The sequence below is a fragment of the Chenopodium album genome, chromosome 9 (genome assembly GCF_948465745.1).
Source record: "Chenopodium album chromosome 9, dcCheAlbu1.1, whole genome shotgun sequence".
NCBI classification, from domain to species: domain Eukaryota; kingdom Viridiplantae; phylum Streptophyta; class Magnoliopsida; order Caryophyllales; family Amaranthaceae; genus Chenopodium; species Chenopodium album.
Genome location: NC_137842.1, coordinates 49436303 through 49442089, shown reverse-complemented (window position 1 = coordinate 49442089; position 5787 = coordinate 49436303).

Here is a 5787-nt window from a genome sequence, read left to right as displayed (position 1 = left end):
GATAGGGGGAGTGTATTTAGGGTGATTTTGGGTCCTAATGACTGACAAAGCTAACAATCATTAGTCATCAAGGGTAAATGATGTATTTTTGTGAAAACTCGGGGGTAAATGATGAATTTAAAAAAATTCAAGGTATACGATGAACAAACAAAAAACTCAGGGTATATGGTAAAAATTCTGTATTGTTTATATAATGCATGGGATAAACTTTCCTTACAAAATACTTAGATTACTTACAATACTACATTTATTTACTCCTCGGTTTCATATTATTTGCGACGATTAGGCATTTTTTTCTCTCTAATTTTTTTTTTTTTTTTTTTGAAATATTTTTCTCTCTAATTTATGTTAAATCATTACAAATAATATTAAACGGAGGTATTATTTATTTTATATATTTATTAGTTTCTTAAAAAGAAGGATTACTTACGGTACATATTTGTTTCGATAATAACCATTTATAACTACCTACTAAATAGGCAAAAACGGTCAATGGATCAAGCACAATAATAAATGACATTATTGTACTATGGTTTTGCTGAAGGAATAAAATGGTGTTGAGGATCAGGACCATCCGGAGCACCTCGTTCTGTTACTACTTCATCGACCGCCATTTCGTGTAAGTTGTGCTTGACCTCCTGATGATGAGCAACAACCCCTAACTTACGTAATAATGTTTTACTGTCAATCGTCTTGTCACCATACATAGGTAAACGACGCGAATCTAAAACAGCAAGTGAGCTGAGGATAATAAGGAACAACACTAGCAACGGTTTTCGTACTACAACCATGCTTAGCTTGAATATGTAAATGTAATGAATAGAACAGTTGATAAGTATGAAGTATTGTAATTATACTCATCTAAACTCATGTATATATATATATATATATATATAGGTAGTGGCAGCCAAAGTTGGTGGCTAGATAACATTAAGGAACATTAATGCAAAACGAGTAATACTCTCTCTTTAGCAGAATCATTACCATAAGTATGACATACATCAGACGTCAGTAGTATTTAACAAAAGTCGTCCACCTTGTATGCATCTGCAAATTAAGACAACTATAGACGACTAGAGTCTTAATCACAGGGTGTTGACAATATTCGTCAATGGGATTCTCCTATTTTACCCCCGGGCCCCCTTCCATAGAGTTTTGCCTTTTAATCTAGAGTAAATCAACATATAACAAGTTTCAACTTTCAATTAGATAGGACACTTTCGATCTATTAAATTCACCACAATCTTTTTGAGGGGTGTATGTAATTTAACCTTTCTCAATTCACCAAACTTAGTTAACTGTGTTTAGCTAATTGTAGGAGGGGGTACCCCCTACAACATCAACCACCGTAGCTATGGTGAGTTGCTTTTGTAAGTTGGCCTTGGCCATTAACTTTATTTACTAATTGATAGATATTATATTTAGGATAATATTTGTCGCAGATTAGGATATATTAAATGTATCTGTTGTATGTTTATCGTATCTAGGATTCCTAACGTGATTAGGCCTAGCGTTGTAAACTCTATATATTTGATCAATGGTACACACTCCAGATTGAGGAGTTTTCCCGAAATCTAACATGGTATCACAGCTTAGGTTTTAGATCTCAATTTTTTTCCAATTATTGGATTTTTTTGGTTTCTTGGGACTTTGCCTACATCACCTTCCGCATCTTTATTTTTTTTGTTCTCTGTGATTTCGGTTTCTTTGTTTTACCTTTTTGGTTTGTTCACTGCCATATTGAGTTATCATGGCAAAGGATGATGACTCTACTCCTCCACCTCCCCCTACGTCAGAGTTTCACCCCGCTTTAGCAGTGAACAACATCAAGAATGCAATACCCCTCGTTCTTGACTATGAGAAAGTTCAATACTCCAATTGGGTGGAGTTATTTGAGAATCATGCTTGTGCGTATAATGTGTTAGATCACATAGACCCGACTGTTTCCCGGCCGACGGATGTTTCGGCTGCCTTGTGGAAGCGATTAGATGCAATTGTTAAACAGTGGATATACGGCACAATCTCAACCGATCTTCTCAACACGATTTTGGCTCCAAAATCAACTGCTCAGAACCTTTGGGATCGCATTAAAGAAATTTTTCAAGATAACAAAAACACTAGGGCCGTGTATCTTGAAAATCAGTTTAATTTGCTTCACATTAGCAATTTCTCTAATGTCACTGCTTATTGTCAACAGCTTAAGAGTATCGCAGATCAATTAGCAAATATTGATCAACCGGTTTCGGAGCAGAAGATGGTGATTCGACTTGTCTCCGGCCTCACAAACTCTGACTTTGACACCGTGGCAACGATGATTCAGCAAACCGACCCGTTACCCTCTTTCAATTCTGCCAGGTCGAGGCTTCTTCTTGAGGAGTCCCGCCGCTCTAATGACCAGGGTCAATCGGCACAATCTTCTTTTGTCGCCCAGCAGGAGACCGCACCGTCCTCAGGCTACAACAACCAGCAGCAGCCGCCATCTCAGGGTGGTCGTGGCTCCGGCGGCCGCGGACGTGGAGGCAGAACTGGTGCCAAAGGGGGTGGGGGAAAAGGTCGAGGAAAAGGGCGAGGGAATTCCTCAAACAAAATGCCCAGCAACAATACCTCACAACAGCAGCCCGACCCAACTCAACAACAATAGTGGCCCAATCCACCGTTTTGGCCAGGCTATCAGGCCCAGCCATGGCAGCCTCAACAATGGCCTGGATCTTGGGCCACCCCTCCATGCCCATATCCATCTACCCTTGGCCCAATTGGGCAACCCTTGCGGCAATCATCCCCTAGTGGGCCTTCACTCATTTCTGGCCCATCTCAGCAAGCATATATGGCTAGTCCATCACCATATGGACGACTTTACACTCCCACGGAGCTTGGTTCGGCCTATTCAACCATGACTTTGCCTAATCCGGACAACGGATGGTATATGGACTCGGGTGCTACATCTCATATGACTCATAACTCAGGTACTCTCATGCCCCTATTTAATTTAAGCACTAAAAATAATATTTTAGTTGGCAACGGACACCGCATTCCTATTACGGGTTATGGTCATACTACCCTCCCAAACAATAAATTAATCCTTCGTGATGTTCTCTTAGCCCCTCAAATCATTAAAAACTTAATTTCAGTTCGCAAATTTACTTCTGATAATAATGTTTCTATTGAATTTGACCCTTATGGCTTTTCTGTGAAGGACCTTCAAACGGGGAGGATAGTAACGAGATGCACTAGCGAGGGAGACCTATATCCAGTCACCACCACCACCATCCCATCATCATGTCTTGCCTCTACACTTATGGTCACTACCCCAACCACTTGGCATAGTCGCTTGGGTCACACTGGAGCTAGTTCTTTTAATTTTCTAAGGAGCAATAATTTAATTCATTGTAATAAGGAGTCAATCTCCAATTTTTGCAATTCTTGTCAATTAGGAAAGCATGTTAGACAACCCTTTTATGATTCTACTAGTCATACTACTTGTGCTTTTGATATTATTCATGCCGATTTGTGGACTTCCCCAATTCGCAGTATTAATGGTCATAAATATTATTTAGTTCTCATTGATGATTTTACTCACTTTGTTTGGACTATTCCTCTTGCTTACAAATCTCAAGCTTTTCCTACTTTTGTTGATTTTAGTAAATATGTGCAAACTCAATTTGAACGGCCCATTAAAGCCTTTCAAAGTGACCATGGCCGAGAATTTGACAATGATCCATTTAAAAAGCAATGCTTAGATATTGGAATGGTCTTTAGGTTCTCTTGCCCTCACACCTCTTCACAAAATGGAAAAGCTGAACGCATGATTAGAACCATTAACAATGTCAACCGCACACTCCTTTTTCATGCTTCCTTACCACCAAACTTTTGGGTTTATGCTCTTGAGACCGCTACCTATCTCATAAATATTTTATTAACCAAAGCTCTCAAAAACATAACCCCAACTCAAGCGTTATTTAGGAAACAACCGTCATATGATCACTTACGGGTGTTTGGGTGCCTTTGTTTTCCTAATTTGTCCGCTACCGCTCCTAATAAATTAGCTCCTCGCTCCGCTCCATGTGTCTTCTTAGGATATCCATCCAATCATCGTGGCTATAGATGTCTAGATCTTTCATCAAACAAAATTATTTTGTCAAGGCATGTCACCTTTGATGAATTCACATTCCCGTACTCAAACTTGGGTAATTTTCGGATTGGGGACTATGATTTTTTGGGCCATGATGAAGCCTCTCCACTTCTCACACATATGTTGATGCGGCATTTCCACAAGCCCAACACTCTAGCCCATCAACCAAGCCCAACCCCAAGTCCCCCTCCCTCCACGCACTCCCCTCCCTCACCTCAGCAGTGCAGTCCGCGGGTAGCCTGCGGTTCCCTAGCCACTGCCGCGGCCAACCCGCGGACACCCCTGCCTACACCCGCTTCTGGTGGCAGCCTTGCCACGCCCCTATCGCGCGACCAGCAGCGCTCCCCACCTTGTCGCACCCCGCAACCCACATACACCCCTCCCCCAGCCCGGGGAATTCCCCCCATTCAACCCACCCGCCCACCACCACCCTCCCCACGTGTTACTCGTAGCCAACGAGGCATATTTAAGCCTAACCCAAAGTATACTCAAACCTCTTTGATAACTTCGGGTCCTTCTATTCACAAATCACCACTTCCAAAAAGCTATAAAAAGGCCTTAAATGACCCTAATTGGAATGCGGCGATGTTTGATGAGTATAGTGCTTTAATTAAAACGGGGACATGGGAGTTGGTGCCTAGGCCACCGGGGGTGAATGTTGTTAATTGTATGTGGCTATTTAAAAATAAATTCAAGTCTAATGTTGACCTTGAAAGGCACAAAGCTCGTCTTGTTTGTGATGGCAGGTCTCAGGAGGTCGGTGTAGATTGTGATGAAACTTTCAGCCCGGTAGTTAAACCGGCCACTATTAGAACTGTTTTGAGCTTAGCGATGGCTAAAAAGTGGTCAATACATCAATTAGATGTCAAAAATGCCTTTTTACATGGTGACTTGCAGGAAACTGTTTATATGCATCAACCTCCGGGTTTTGTTGATCGGAGGGCTCCTACTCATGTTTGTCGGCTTCGCAGGGCACTTTATGGTTTGAAACAAGCTCCCAGAGCTTGGTACCAACGCTTTGCAAATTTTCTCGTTAAATTGGGCTTTGTCATTTCCAAGAGTGACAACTCTCTTTTTACTTTCCGGCAGGGTGATGATATGGCATATTTGCTTCTATATGTTGATGATATTATTTTAGCTACCTCATCTGACAGGTTGCGTACAAGAATTATTTCTCAGTTGCAAACTGAGTTCCCTATGACTGACTTGGGTCCTTTGAGTTATTTTTTGGGGATTGCGGTGACCCGCAAACCCTCTTATATGCTACTTTCACAGGAAAAGTATGCACAGGAGATTTTAGAGCGTGCAGGTATGGCCTCTTGTAAGCCTGCAGCTACTCCAGTTGACACTAAGTCCAAACTTAGTGCAGATGCAGGACCACCTTTTCGGGATCCTACTTTGTATCGCAGTTTAGCAGGTGCTCTTCAGTATCTCACATTTACCAGGCCAGATATCTCTTATGCGGTACAACAGGTGTGTCTATTTATGCATGATCCCCGGGAACCTCATTATGAGGCATTGAAACGCATTCTGCGTTATGTTCAGGGTACCATTGCTCACGGCTTACATTTATATCCTAATGTTTCTCATCGATTGATTACTTACACTGACGCTGACTGGGGAGGTTGTCCCGATACCCGGCGTTCTACTTCGGGCTA